The sequence below is a fragment of the Notamacropus eugenii genome, chromosome 1 (assembly GCF_028372415.1).
Source record: "Notamacropus eugenii isolate mMacEug1 chromosome 1, mMacEug1.pri_v2, whole genome shotgun sequence".
Classification (NCBI taxonomy): Eukaryota; Metazoa; Chordata; class Mammalia; order Diprotodontia; family Macropodidae; genus Notamacropus; species Notamacropus eugenii.
The window spans coordinates 61,751,816-61,768,073 of record NC_092872.1 but is presented as its reverse complement, the minus strand read 5'-3'; the positions used below and the strand labels follow the sequence as shown (position 1 = coordinate 61,768,073).

The window sequence follows — 16,258 nt, the reverse complement described above, 5'->3', positions numbered from 1 at the left end:
AACATAAGAGCGAATTCAAAATATACAGCAATAAATTTCCATTTCAAGAAAGCCTACGTAATAAGTACTACCCATTGTGTTCCTAGCAGTCCATCTTTTCTTTGCTTCCTTGTAAGTTTTCTTTTGTTTTCTGCTGCACCTTTCACTTTGTTCTTTTTTCCCCCTTTCTTTCCTGCTTTCCCCCCTTCTCTTCCCCCCCCCCGCCCCCACCAGGCTACAATTAAGTGCAGACATATATATACATACATATACACACCTACATGCACTTATATACCATACATATACTTAGATAGCTATAATCATACTCATATATAGATATATACATTCATATGCATCTATGTAAGACCATCTCTGGCAAGGACTTCACTGTGTGACACCTTATCCGTCCAGGTGATCCTCAGAATCTTCCTAAGACAGTTCAAATGGAAGTGATTCAGTTTCCTGGCATGGCGCTGGTAGACTGTCCATGTTTCATAGGCATACAATGATGAGGTCAGCACAATGGCTTTGTAGACTTTCAGTTTGGTAGTCAGTCTAATACCTCTTCTCTCCCAAACTTTTCCTTGGAACCTCCCAAACACTGAGCTAGTTCTGGCAATGCATGCATCAATCTCATTGTCAATGTGTACATCCCTGGAAAGTACACTACCAAGGTAAGTGAACTTATCCACAGTGTTCAAAACTTCTCCATTTGTTGTAACTGATGGTTCCACGTATGGATGGTCTTTGCCTGAGCTGAACTGCCAAGCATTCAAACTATGCTTCAGAGACTGCAACTCTGATGGGCTGGCCACGTTGTTTGAACGCAAAATGTAGCTTGCCAAAAAGACTATTTTATGGAGAAGAACTTGCATGGGGCAGGTGATCACATGCTGGTCAGAAGAACTGATACAAGGACACTCTCAAGGTCTCTCTCAAGAACTTTGGATTTGATTATGCAACATGGGAGACACTGGCACAGGACCACTCAGCATGGCATGCCCACATCAGAAAGGGTGCTGTGCTCTGTGAGCAAAACAGAATTGAGACAGCATAAAGTAAACATACAATGTGCAAATTTGGAGTATCCACCCCAAATGTTCACATGAACTGTCTGTGCCCAATCTGTGGTAGAGCATTCAGAGCTCATGTTGGTCTGATCAGTCACAGTCTGACCCATTAAAACTTGAGTTTATAATGGTGATGTCATTTGGGTCCTCTTCAAGAATGAAGGACAACAACCAACCAACCAACCAATGTAAGACCATACTCTACTTGTTTGTCCTGTTTCTCTGAGGGTAGATAGCATTTTCCTTCATTGGCCCAAGTCTTTCCATATTTTTCTAAGTCCACCAACTCATAGTTTCCTATACCACAGCAATATTCCAATCTTATACTGTCTATTTTAAATAGTCTAAAACAATATTGATTATTATGGCTGACATTTAGTATAGTTTCCCTATTTTCCTCTTTTGATTAAATCTGTTTTAGCTTTAACTTTGTCTGAAATTATGATTACTTCCCCTGCTTTTTTTTTTCCCTAATAAATTCTGTGCCTGAACTTTATTTGGTTTGTATGTATCTCTTATTTCTTGAGTGTCTGGCAATTTAAAATATGAAATCCTTCATGAAGTTGTGTATGATCCTTGTGCAGGGACGGTGTTAATTTTCTGTGGATTGTTTCAATTTCAGCATACGTGCTGCGAAAGCAAGCGCACAAATAGCATTTTTAAGACCAAGAAAGGAGGAAACAATTCAATACAACTCATCAATACACAGAAGAAGTGTGAAAAGATGTACAATATGCAACATTTGTGAACCTTTCTTCTCTGCAAAGGGAGTGTGAATCTTTTCTATATATCTTGTTTTGAAGTATGCATTTTTATTCTCTACGATTTTGTAAAATTCACTTTTGATTTTGTGTATAGTTGGTGGTTTTTTCCATTAACATTATCATCATTCTATATATTGTTTTCTTGTCTCTGCTTACCTGACTCTGTGTCAGTTTATATAGATCTTTCCATGTTTCTCTTTATTCATCACATCAATCATTTCTTACAGGACAGTAATATTCCATTACATTCAGGGACCTCAATTTGTTAGTTATTCCCCAATCAATGAACATCCACTTTGTTTCCAGGTCTTGACTATCACAAAAAGTAATGCTATAAATATTTTGATGTGTATAGGGACATTCTTTTTATCAGTGGCCTCCTTACGGTATAAGTCCAGTAATAAAATCTCTGGGTCAAAGTGTAGAGACATTTTAGGTGTTTTATTTGTGTAAGTCCAACTTCTTTTCTAAACTGGTTGTATTGATTCATAGCTCTTCCAGCTTATCTTCTCACAACCCTCCAACAATGTTATCTTTGCTGATTTGCAGGTTGTGGGAAAAAAAAAACATCAGGGCTGTTTTGATTTACATTCTCTTAATTATTTGTGATTTAGAGCATCCTTTTATATAACTATTAATAGTTTGCATTTCTTTTGAGAACTGTTTGTTTGGGAAATGGCTGTTGGTCTCATATATCTATGAATTATTTATATATCAGATGCCACACCCTTATCAGAGAAATTTGATACAAATATTTTTCCCAGTTGACTACCTCCCCTCTTATGTTAGATGCATTAATTTTGTCAGTGCAGAAGCTTTTCCATGTTAAGTAATCAAAGTTATCTATTTTATCTTTTGTAATTGCTTCTATTTTTTGTTTGGTTAAGAATGCATCTTTTACTCATAGCTGTGAGGTGTGTATGTTCTGCTTCACTTCTAATATTCTTTTTTAAATTTTTTTATTATTATTTTTTTATTTTTATTTTAAATTTTTTAAAAAATTTATTTAACTTTTAACATTCATTTTCACAAAATTTTGGGTTCTAAATTTTCTCCCCATTTGTCCCCTCCCCTCACCTCAAAACACCGAGCATTCTGATTGCCCCTATCACCAATCTGCCCTCTCTTCTATCATCCCTCCCTTCCCTTGTCCCCATCTTCTCTTTTGTCCTGTAGGGCCAGATAACTTTCTATACCCCATTACCTGCATTTCTTATTTCCTAGTGTCAAGAACAGTACTCGACAGTTGTTCCTAAAACTTTGAGTTCCATCTTCTCTTCATCCCTCCCTCCCCACCCATTCCCTTTGGGAAGGCAGCCAATTCAATATAGGCCATATCTGTGAAGTTTTGCAAATGATTTCCATAATAGTCGTGTTGTGTAAGACTAACTATATTTCCCTCCATCCTGTCCTGCCACTCATTTATTCTATTCTCTCTTGATCCTGTCCCTCCCCAGGAGTATTGACTTCTAATTGCTCCCTCTTCCCATTGCCCTCCCTTCCATCATCTCCCCCACCCTGCTTATCCCCTTCTCCCCCACTATCCTGTATTGTAAGATAGGTTTTCATACCAAAATGAGTGTGCATTTTATTCCTTCCTTTAGTGGAATGTGATGAGAGTAAACCGTGTTTTTCTCTCACCTCCCTTCTTTTTCCCTCCACTAAAAAGTCTTTTGCTTGCCTCTTTTATGAGGGATAATTTGCCCCATTCCATTTCTCCCTTTCTCCTCCCAATATATTTCTCTCTCTTCACTTAATTTCATTTTTTAAAGATATGATCCCATCCTATTCAATTCACTCTGTGCTCTGTGTGTGTGTGTGTGTGTGTGTGTGTGTGTGCAATCCCACAAACTACCCAGATACTGAAAATTTCAAGAGTTACAAATATTGTCTTTCCGTATAGGAATGTAAACAGTTCAACTTTAGTAAGTCCCTTATGACTTCTCTTTGCTGTTTACCTTTTCATGCTTCTCTTCATTCTTGTGTTTGAAAGTCAAATTTTCTTTTCAGCTCTGGTCTTTTCATCAAGAATGCTTGAAAGTCCCCAATTTCATTGAAAGACCATTTTTTTCCCCTGAAGTATTATACTCAGTTTTGCTGGGTAGGTGATTCTTGGTTTTAGTCCTAGTTCCTTTGACTTCTGGAATATCATATTCCACACCCTTCCATCCCTTAATGTAGAAGCTGCTAGATCTTGTGTTATCCTGATTGTATTTCCACAATACTTGAATTGTTTCTTTCTAGCTGCTTGCAATATTTTCTCCTTGACCTGGGTCTCCTTTAGCAAGGTGTTGACCTGATTTTCATGCTTTTCTTGCATCTCTTTCATTTCTCTTCCCAGTTTTTCCTCCATCTCTCTAACTTGATTTTCAAAATCCTTTTTGAGCTCTTCTATGGCCTGAACCCATTGAATATTTATTTTGGATGTTTGGGATACAGAAGCCTTGATGTTTATGTCTTTCCCTGATGGTAAGCATTGTTCTTCCTTATCAAAAAGGATGGGAGGAGATATCTGTTCACCAAGAAAGTAACCTTCTATGGTCTTATTTTTTTTCCCCCTTTTCTGGGCATTTTCCCAGCCAGTTACTTGACTTCTGAGTGTCCTCTCTACACCCACCTCACCTCCAGATCCACCCAGCCAGCGCTTGGGGTCTGAGATTCAAATGCTGCTTCCCAGCCTCAGGGCTTTGGGCAGGGGAGGCGCTGCTATTCAGGATAAGATTAAGTTCAGGTGCTCAGGTGGGGGCAGGGCCGCCACTGGGGACTCAGTTTCCTTAGAGGGTCTATGCAGAGACATTCAACAATGGATCTGAGCTCTTGCCTGCTTTGGGAGCCCTTGTTCGTTGCTGCCTCCACTGCTGCCTCCCTAGGGGGCCTGAGTTATGGAGACACCCTGCTCCCCTCTCAGCAAGCCAAAAAGACTCTCTCACCGACCGTTGTCACCTGTGGGTGGAGGGACCTGCGTGGCCTCTGGAGAGTCTGTCCCTGAAGCCTGCTCAGATCTGCTCCCCTTGGTGCCGCTTGGCCAAGGCAGGACTGGGCTCTGCTCCGGGTCTGGTGAGTGAGGGACCTTTCATGTCAGGTTTTCAGGTCTCTCTGGAGCAGAAATCTCCACTCTGTTGTTCTGTGGCTTCTGCTGCTCCAGAATTTGTTGGGAGTTCTTCTTTACAGATATTTTATGGGCTGTGGGTTAGAAGCTAGCATATGTGTATCTTTCTGCTCCACCATCTTGGCTCCTCCCCCCACTTCTAATATTCTTATAGTATGATTTTTTTTTAATATTAAAGTAATCTGCCCATGTAGAATGTATTGTGAAATGTGGTATAAAGTGTGAATCTAAATCTAATATCTTCCAGATTTTAACATAACATTTGAACATATTTTAAATAACACTTTGTAGTTATTTGGAATGGTATTCCCCTTCCTATTATTATCTCTTGGATTTTGTTATTACATAGAAATGCAGTTTATTTTTTCCTTTTATTTTTTAAAATTTCTCCCCTGTTACATGTAAAGACAATATCCCACATTCATTTTTTTTAAAAACAAGTTCCAAATTTTCTCTCTCCCTCCCTCAATTTTCTCTCTCCCGTCCTCACCTCCCCTTCCTGAGATGGTAAGCAATTTGATAAGAGTTATACAAGTTCAATCATGCAAAAAATATTACCATATTAGTCATGTTGTGGAAGAAGACACAGACTGACAGGGGAAAAAAAAAAACATGAAAAAATACAAAAAGTGAGAAAGAGTATGCTTCAATCCAGGCAGTTTATTTTTGAAAGTTTATTACAAGTCTGCAACTTTGCTGAAACTACTAATTGTCTCAGTATCTTTGTTAATCCTTTGGGGTTTTCCAAATAAACCATCATATCATTAGCAAATAGGGATAGTTTTATCTTCTTCTTACCTATCTTGTGGTGTTTCTATGTTTTGTTAGGAATCCCCTGGATCCTCTGCTTTATCAGGTGTTAATTGGTTTTCTTTTGTCTTGCAACACATTCATAGATGCCTGAACTCTCTTACCTGATCTAGAGGCCTTCTGCATTTAGTTTCTTCCCTATTGATTTATCTGGTTGGTTTTTCTGTTTGTGCTCAAGGTATTTAATTGATTTTTCTTTCTTCTGTCATATTTTTTCAGTCTTTCTTCATTATTTTCAATAATGAGTAATTTCAATCTTTTTTTCATTATATTCCCCTATTGCTCACTTTATGACTCTTTCCTTTTTGATGATGGTTTCCCTAGGAGACTAGATTTCAAAGGGGCTCAAGCTCCTCTGATACTGGTCAGTTCATGGTTCACCAGCTTTGATCTCTGCTCCAAGTTACTTCTGGAGGAACAGAACTATCTCCAGTTAGATGCTGGGCTCTTTATCTTAGGGTTAGTGGAGTACTACCCAACTATAAATGTGTCCTGCCCCCTTTCTGTTCCCCTGTTATCTGGTTGAGTTGCTCCTCACTGCCATGGTGCTGTCTATCCCAGCTTGAACAGATTCCTGTTTTTGGCATTTCCCTACACTGGGAGTGGGATGTAGAGCTGAATTCTGTTGAAATTAGCTAGGTCAGCTTGTATACCCCTACTGCCAGGGTTGTGGTGGGAAGGGATGCTGAGTGAATTCTTGTTAGGGGCTAGAGATTAGTTTTCTATGCTATTAGTTGATTGGGTGGCATTTAACCTTGTTTTGGCTCTTTATATTCTAGACTATTGAGGCAACTGAAATTGCTTTTTCTCTAGTGCCTAATTCCTATTTTAGAGAGGTTTGAGAGGTCACACGGACCAGAGAACATGTCTAGACTCCATATTTTTAGACATGTGACTTCTTTATATGATCTTGACACAAGCATAAGACCCTCAGACTGGAGCACTGATGATGAAACACACAACCCTTCTTTTAGCAGAGTGGGAAATGTTGTATGAGCTGTCAGATGTGGTCATTTAGCTTATTTTTCTTTATAGAAAGGGAGGGTTCAACAGTGTCTTTTTCCTGGCTTGCCAGTCCCAGAGAAGTAGCAAGACATTACATTTGAAATCTTGATCAGAATGGGTTGGAGGAAAGAAACTCATTGCTAAGACAGATTTGAATACTGAGACAAGAAAGGAAGTGGCCACCATATCTGGAACTTCTACTGTGGCACACATCTGAAACAGATGTAGAGATCAGAAAATGAGGGGAAGGAATCAGATGTACTCTGAAACGTAGTATAAAAACTATGTAAAACACCTGCTTGAAAGACTGACAGTGAATAGAATATATGGAAACCATGCCTTTTAGAGGGCATTGAATTCAATAAATCTCAATTAGAATTATGTGTAGACAGACACTTAATTCAACAAATGTCTATCAAGCACCTACTACACGTGCTAGGCATGTACTAAGTACTTTCATACTCTCAAGTAGCTTATATTCTAATGGAGGGAAATGGACTGTACAGAGAAAAGTAAACTAAGAAGAGGGTGTGATGGGGGGCAAGAGAAGAGCTAGACAGAGCACTCCAGAAAAAAGGAATGACAGAGAGGAAGCATGGCACAATGGAAAGAACGTTGGCTGTCTAGTCAGAGGATATGGGTTCAGATCTTACTTCTGATGCTTACTGACTATGTGAGTTTGGGCATGTCACTTAGATTTCTTACTTCTTAGTTTCCTTGACCATAACATGAAAGGGTTGAACCAGATAACCTTTAAGGTTTCTTCTAGCTCTAGATCTATGATCCTAAAAAGCATATGATTTAAAAAAAAAAAAGGCACTGGTTATATTCACTGATCCTTCTGTGGAGACTGAGCTGCCCCACTGAATATTTGGGGAAATATGGCTCTTAATGCAGTACTTGCATTAATTACATAGGTATTTCACACAGCACAATAAAAAGTAAATGTTCAAAAAGAAGATCATTTATTTTTTTAGAAAATGCTTCATCTGAAGGAGGTGGGGGGGTCAAGGAAGACTTCACAGTGTAAGCAGGACTTGAGTTGAGCCTTATGTATCTACAGCTACATTTATATACACATTAATTCAATTCAATAAATGTTTATTAAGAGCCCACTATGTGTTAGGCACTGTGATAAGTGCTGGGATACAAAAAGAGACAAAATACAGTTCCTGTCCTCAAGGAACTTACAATCTTACTAATACATTACTAATATTGTCTATACCTGATCTATAACCACAAGTCTTTTTGTATCCTTCTATCTCAAACTACTTTTTTACACACTCAGTCAGACTTACATGGATGCCTAGGCCTCTTTCTCATATGAACTTTCTTGTCTGTTTCAGTTAGCTACATTCCAATAGAAATTTCCAAGAGAATATCTGTTATCTTTCACTCTAGTGGTCACTTGCAAACTCTGCCAATGCTCTCTGGTACTAATTTATTTGACACAGCTATTCCACTAGTTATCAAGGCTAAAAATAGAAGTAAGTCCATTGAAATGATCCTTCTCTCTCCAATCTGTTAGACCCCAGCTTTCCTTGCAGGTTTAGAATTAATCCCATGCCAAGCTCCCCTTTAGGAACATTTCCTCATTTATTCTACTTCCCTAAACAAACAGCTGTATTTGCCAGTTCCAAGAAATAGGTGAAAAGACAGCTCATGTGCTTAAAATTTCATAATCTCTCCCTCGTTGATCAATCCCCCAAAACCTTTTAAGTTTAAAGAGACCAGATTATCCAGTGTTTGTCTGAGCCTAAAGCTCAGGAAAGTTCAGTTACCCATAGAATCAGGGCAGAACTGGACAGGACTATACATTTGTCCAAATACCCTTGGATTGGTGGTACTAGAGAAGTAAAGTTAGTTGGTACCATGCATGGAAAAGGTGATTCAGTACTACTGAGCCCTGGGCAGAATGGATTTAAGTACCAGGAGGGAAAGAGACTTTAAATGCTAAAATAGACATGAACATATCATGTAGAAGCAAGGAAGGAAGTGGCTGCCACAGAATATTTGCATGCATTTTAAACAGCCATGAGATTCTTTTAGAGACTTGAAAATGGGGGGAACCAGTTAGGTTTCCATTTCTAGAATATTAGAATAGAAAGATCACTGAAGGCAGGGATTATTTCACCTTCATCTTTGTATGTCCTGCACCTAAAACAATTCCTGACACATAATGATTGAATAGTTATTTGATTGGAGTCAGAGGACTTTGATTTCAATCCTCTTACTTATTGTCTTTGCAATAGTAAGCAAGTTGCTTAACCTACAAGGGTCTCAGGTTCCTCAATTGTAAAATGAGAGAGCTGGACTCAACAGGACTCTGAGTTATTATCAGGTGCTCTTAATCTATGATTCTATAAATTTGATTCAAACCAGCTGGATTGTTTTTCTTAAATTTTTTCCATGTTGCTGTCATAACTAACTGGTTTCCTCATTCTTACTATTCTCAAGTAAAGATGGAGCCTCAGATTATACTAATTGGGACAAGAGTCTGTACTCCAAGCCTTGACACAGACTGCCAACCTACTTGTGACCTTGCTAACAAAATTCATACCCCTCCTCCTCCTCTCCTCAGTTCACACTGAGGACCTCCAGTCCCTGACAGCACACAGACCAGTGCCCCTCACACAAGGGCCCCTTCTCCTAGGGATGTGGGTAGTACAATAGCCCTGTCCTTAGGCAGTGACCAAGGTGCCTAATCCTGAACAGAATAAATGGCAAGAAGGGACAGGTTTCTAGTAGATAAAAGAATGGTATTCTTCATGTCCTGTAGACTTGCCAGTCAATTAATTGTATTGCAAATAGAGTCTAGATTCAATGACCTCAGTGAAAAAGGAGGACAGCTGGTCAGAAACAATAGCCAGCCTGAATGGGACCCATCTGCTGCCTGGAGATGAATGGGAAAGCACTGTGTGCTGTGGATCTGCTGATTGGTGGAGCTCTGAGAGTGTCCAGGAATCCAGTGAACCAGGCACACACCCATCAGTGCTGCCCACACATCAGTGTCCAAGGGACACAAAAGTGTCCATAGTCACTCATTCTTCTTGACATCTGTCCTGTCATATTAAACAGCACCTTAAGCCAGCTCCCTCATACCTCTCTCCCCTATCACCAAAATAACATTTTTTTAAAATAATGCTGTAGGGGTCAGAGCCAAGATGGCAAAGTAAAAGCAGGGACTCGCCAAAGCTCTCCCCCAAACCCCTCCAAATACCTGTAAAAATGACTCTAAACAAATTGTAGAGTAGAAAACCCACAAAAAGACAGGATGAAATAAATCTCCAGCACAAGACAACCTGGGAGGTCAACAGGAAAGGTCTGTTGCACCATACTGAGATAGGAGTACAGTCCAGTGCAGGCAGTGCCAGCACCAGCACAGACCAGGCCCCCCACAAACCCAGAGCAGGCCTCAAGGGACTGAATCACTGTCAGCTGTGGTAGTTTCCAGACTTATTAATTCACAAACACCAAAGAAAACTTAAAAGGTCAGTAGAAAAGGGCTGTTGGACCTGGATGAGAAAGGAATGCAATCCAGCCCTGACCCTAGTAAACCAGGAACAGGTCTTGGGAGTGATTGAATCAGCAGCAACAGTGGTGGTGGCAGTGACTGTGGCAAACAACAGCTGTTTCAAGAGCTCTTAGTCCACAGATGGTAAGGGGTTCCAACAGCTGGTCAGAAGGAGATAATAGGAGTCTCTTTTCTGGCACTGAGGCAGGACTCTGTTGCTTTGCCCATACTTGGATCTGGGTCACAGTCCTGGGTGGCACTCCTGGGGTGAGGAGGAGCACTGGTATAGCAGAGCTTGTGGCAGCAGTGGAGAGGGAATCCTCCTTGCAGTTTCAGGGCAGAAAAGAGTGCTTGTGGCCACTTATAGACCAGAGCTCAGGCCAGGAGAGGAGTAAACACCTCTCTTTAGGTCATGCCACCTGGGAAGAACTAAAAACTTACAGGTTCCTAGAAGCATCTCTGAAAACAGCTGCACAAAACCCCTGAAACTTGGGACAGTATGCCCTCCATACTGGAAGCAGAGCCCTACCTTAACAAAGAGTTAAGAAGTCAAGAGATAGGTTAGGAAAATAAATAAACAATGGAAAAAAACCTCAGAGTATAGAATCTTACTGTGGTGATAAGGAAGATCCAAACATATACTCAGAAGAAGACAATAAAGTCAAAGCTCCTATATCCAAAGCTTCTAAGAAAAATATGAATTGGTCTCAGACCATGGAGGAGCTCAACAAGGACTTTAAAAACCAAGTAAGAGAAGTAGAGGAAAAGTCAGGAAGAGAAATGAGAGTGTTACAAGAAAATCATGAAAAAATGAGTCAACAGTTTGGTAAAGGAGACTCAAAAAATACCGAAGAAAATAGCACCTTAAAAAATAGACTAGATCAAATGGCAAAAGAGGTCCAAAAAGTCAATAAGGAGAAGAATGTCTTAAAAAGCAGAATTGGCCAAATGGAAAAGGAGGTCCAAAAGCTCAGTGAAGGAAATAATTCCTTCAAAATTAGAATGGAGCAAATGGAAGCTAATGATTCTATGAGAAATCAAGAAATCATAAAACAGAACCAACATGGTGAAAAAGTACAAGACAATGTGAAATATCTCACTGGAAAAACAGCTGACTTGGAAAATAAATCCAGGAGAGATAATTTAAAAATTGTTGAACTGCTTGAAGGCTATAATAAAAAAAAGAGCCTAGACATCATCTTTTAAGAAATTATTAAGGAAAACTGTCCTGATATTCTAGAACCAGAAGGTAAAAAAAAATTCTCAGGAATATTATAGCCACATTCCAGAGCTCCCAGGTAAGGTGAAAATGTTGCAAGCAGTTACAAAGAAACAATTCAAGTATTATGGAAACACAATCAGTATAACACAAGATTTAGCAGCTTCTACATTAAGGGATCGGTGGGCTTGGAACATGGTATTCCAGAGGTCAAAGGAGCTAGCATTAAAACCAAGAATCACCCATCCAGCAAAATTAAGTGTAATCCATGAGGGGCAAAATAGATATTCAATGATGTAGTATGATTTAATGCATTCTTGAGAAAAAACCAGTGCTAAATAGAAAAATTGATTTTCAAATACAAGACTTAAGAGAAGCATGAAAAGGTAAACAGGAAGGACTTATTAAAATTGAACTGTTTACATTCCTCCATGAAAAGATGATATTTGTAACACATGAGACCTTTCTCATTATTAGGGCAGTTAGAAGGAATATATAGATACAGAAGGTACACGGTGAGTTGAATATGAAGGGATGATAGCTAAAAAATAAAATTAATAGGTGAGAGAGGAATATAATGGGAGAAGGAGAAAAGAAGAGATTGAATGGGGTAAATTATCTCACATAAAAGAGACAAGAAAAAGAGTGGAAGGGAGAGGTGAGAGGGAATGAGTGAACTTTACTCTCACTGGAATTGGCTTAAGGAGGAAATAACATACACACTCAGTTGGGTATGGAAATCTATCTTACCCTACAGGAATGTAGGGGGCAAAGGGATACAAGAGAGGGGATTGATAGTTTGGGGGAGGGTAGATAGAGGAGGGTAGTTTGGGGGAGAGGTACTCAGAAGCAAATACTTTTGAGGAAGGATGGGGTGAAAGTAAACAAGATGACTGTTATGAAAGTGTTTTGCATGACCACACCTGTATGACCTATATTGAATTGCTTCCCTTCTCAGTGAGGGTGGGTAGGGAGGGAGGACGGGTGAGAATTTGGGACTCAAAGTTATACAAATGAATATTAAAAATTGTTTTTACATGTAACTGGGAAATAAGATACACAGGCAATGGGGTATAGAAATCTATCTTATCTTACAGGAAAATAGAAAGGGAAGGGAATAAGAGAAGTGGGGTTGGGTTGTGATAGAAGGGAAGCATGAAAAGGTAAAAAGGAAAGACTTATTAAAATTGAACTGTTTACGTTCCTCCATGGAAAGATTATATTTGCAACACATGAGACCTTTCTCATTATTAGGGTAGTTAGAGGGAATATATATAAGCAGAGAGCACAGGGTAAGTTGAATGTGAAGGGATGATAGCTAAAAAATAAAATTAATGGGTGAGAGAGGAATATAATGGGAGAAGGAGAATCCCCTTCTATTCCATTCCAAAGTGGGAGAAGGGGTAATCAGAAGCACAGCACTTTTGAGGAGGGACAGGGTGAAAGAAGAGAGAATAGAATAAATGAGGATAGGGGGAATAGGATGGAGGGAAGTACAGTTAGCAATAGTATAAATGAGGATAGGGGGAATAGGATGGAGGGAAGTACAGTTAGCAATAGTAACTGTGAAAAAAAGTTTGGTTGAAGGAAGCTTCTCTGATAAAGGCCTCATTTTTCTAACATATAGAGAACTGCATCGAATTTATAAAAATAAGAGCCATTACCCAATTGATAAATGATCAAAAGATATAATCAGTTTTCAGATGACAAACTATTTTAACTCACTATTGATCAGAGAAATGCAAGTTAAAACAATCCTGTTTGTTTTAGATCTGTTAGATTAGATAATAGATAATTAGATAATAGATTAGAAAAGGTAAATGTCAAATGTTAGAGGGGATATGGGAAAAATGAGATATTAATGTACCATTGTCAGAGTTGTGAATTGATTAAACCATTCCATGGAACAATTTGGAACCATGTCCAAAGTGCTATAAAACCATGCATACTTTGACATAGCAATATCACTAATAGGTCCATTTCAGAAGGGAGAAAAAAATCAAAAAGGAAAAATATGTAAAAAATACTTATAGCAGCTCTTTTCTGAGGGTAAAGAATTGGAAATCGAGGGGATGCACATCAGTTGGGGAATAGCTGGATAAGTTATGGTACGTAATTGTGATGGAATACTATTATTATACTATAAAAAAATGAAGAGAAGGATGCTCTCAGAAAACCCCAGAAAGACTTGCATGGGCTGATGCAAAGTGAAATGGAATGGGTACAAAGAAACAGCAGTATTATGGGATGATCAGCTATGAATGACTTAGCTGTTCTCAGCAGTACAACAATTCATGATAACTCTGAAGGACTTAGGATGAAAAATGTTATCCATCCCCAGAGAAAGAACTGATGGTGTGCGAATACAGATCAAAGCAGTTTTTTTTCCCTGCTTTCTTTATTTTTCTTGAGTTTTTTTTTATCTGTGTTTTCTTTCACAACATGACTATTATGGATTTGTTTTGCATAACTACACATATATAACCTATATGGAATTGTTTGGAGTGAGGAAGGAATAAGGGAGAGAAATTGGAACTCAAAGTTTTAAAAACAAGTGTTAAAAATTGTTGTTTACATGTAACTGGAAAAAAATTTCATACTAAACAAAAAAATAAAAATGTAATTGGGATATATTTAACAAAATAAATTAAAATATGATACAGCACACAAAATATTAATGGTGTAGTCTACAAACAACCACGACCAAAATGTTGCATTGCCTTGCTCCCTAAGTTGTTTAAACTCCTTTGCATAATCATGAGCCTTCTCCTGGTGTGAATTACATTTTCTGCTGGGAAAGTAGTAAAAGGATTAAAATATCCATGTACCACTTAAGAGAGAGGCAGAGTAGGGATATATTTTTTGTGTCTGCTAAACCCATCTTCTCTCCTTATCCCTAAGACTTCAACTGAGCAAATTAAGTAGTGGACACCTAAGTTACAAGGCACAGCCTCTAGCTCAACTAGTTTCCTAAGCAATAGAAGTCAACTTAATAGTGCTGCTGAGGTTCTAAACACTGGATTTCTGATCAAGGGTCTTAATTTAGTTGCTGGAAGCTTCTTTCTGCTGCTTCCCATGTCATTAATATGTCCTTTTGCTTTAACTCTCAATTACTGCCTATAATGTGGGTCTAGGGATGAAGGAGAGGGGAAGGGTGCAGAACATGATGTATAATTTCACTGGTCCAGGAAGTACTCAGTGAGAAAACTCAGCCTACTAATGCAGAATGGTTTCTAATCTATTCTGTCTTAGTTTACTGAGACATTAAGTGACTTACATAGGATCACATATCCAATGTGTGTCAGAGGGAAGGTCTGAACCTAGGGGTTCCAGGCTTTAAGACCTGGCCTCAATGCTAGGAAAATATCACCTTGCTTCGTTGTTATGAGGGTCAAATAAAAAATAAATTGGGGCATCTGGTGGTGCAGTGGCTACAGCACTGGACACAAAGTCAGGAAGACTTGAGTTCAAATCCTCCCTTAGACACTTATTAACTAATGAACTCAAGCAAGTTATTTGACCTTTGTCTCTCTTAGTTTCCCCCTCTTTAAAGATAATAACTACCTCTTGGAATCCTTGTGAGGATCAAATGTGATAATATTCATTAAATGCTTTGCAAACTCTAATGTTGTTAGTCGTTTCAGTCATGTCTGACTCTTCTTGACCCCATTTGAAGTTTTCTTGGGGAAGATACTAGAGTGGTTTGCCATTTCCTCCTCTAGTTCATTTTGCAGATGAGGACATGGATGTAAACAGGGTTAAGCGACTTGGCCAGGGTCACACAGCTAGTAAATGTCTGAGTCTGGATTTCAGTTAAGGTCTTCTCAGTTCTAGGTTTGGTGTTCTATCCCCTAGGCCACCTAGCTGCCCTGGAAATTCTAAGGTGCTATATAAATGCTAGCTATTATCAGGATCAGTGCCTAGTATGTGCAAAGAAGTACATCCTTTAAATAGTCAAATGAACCTTGATTTGATCAGTGTAGGAACTAACATAGACAAAAACCCTTTCACTCCTTAATAGAGGGATCATTATGAGTTACTGTGGCAAAAAAAAATAACAACAAAATCCATCACTCAATTTCTAGCGTTCTTAGGATAAGCCTCTGTCAATTTAGCTAGGCCAGTGCTTAGATGAATATACAGGCCTTCAACAGCATCAGATTCAAAATCTTTCTAAATTGGTAAGAAGTTGGAGGTAGTCTTTGCGGAGCCCATGTATCTAGTCCACTCACACCAAAAACATTCCACATTTCCCTATTCAGCCCCACTTTGTTTGGCCTGCCTCTCTGGATTGAAAGGGTAGTTGATGATCCCAATGTAGGCCGTCTCCACAGATAGATAGATGGATAGATAGATAGATAGATAGATAGATAGATAGATAGATAGATAGATATCTATCTAAATCTATATATCTATAGATATATATGGAAATCACTTTATCTAAGAAGATGAGGGAGCCTAGAGAGGAAACTAAATACTTCAGTGATTTGGAACAATGTCTCTGGCCACCCCAATGTTGTCACTACCCTTCAGTGTGAGGCTAGATCTTATCACTCGCTGCTCCCCAATTACAGTAATCCTGGGAGCAAGTAGGACATAGCACCTCTGTTTAACTTGTGGCTCTTTTTCTACTCTCTCGTTCTTCTCCAGGAATTCTCCATCTTCTACCTTGTTCACTGGGATCTGACTTTCCTGTGACCATCAAAGGGGAGATTCACATGCCCCATAATAGCTGATGCACTTGGGAATGGTTATGATGCTTCATTCAGAAATCATGGCCCATGTCAG

General features: G+C 39.0%; 1 non-coding gene across 1 annotated transcript; it reads right to left on the bottom strand.

Moving 5' to 3' along the window:
• Positions 1 to 1,588: 1,588 nt before the first annotated feature.
• Positions 1,589 to 1,691, bottom strand: LOC140521782 (U6 spliceosomal RNA). Its single transcript, XR_011973081.1, has one exon. It is a non-coding gene; the product is annotated as a U6 spliceosomal RNA (small nuclear RNA).
• Positions 1,692 to 16,258: the final 14,567 nt, after the last annotated feature.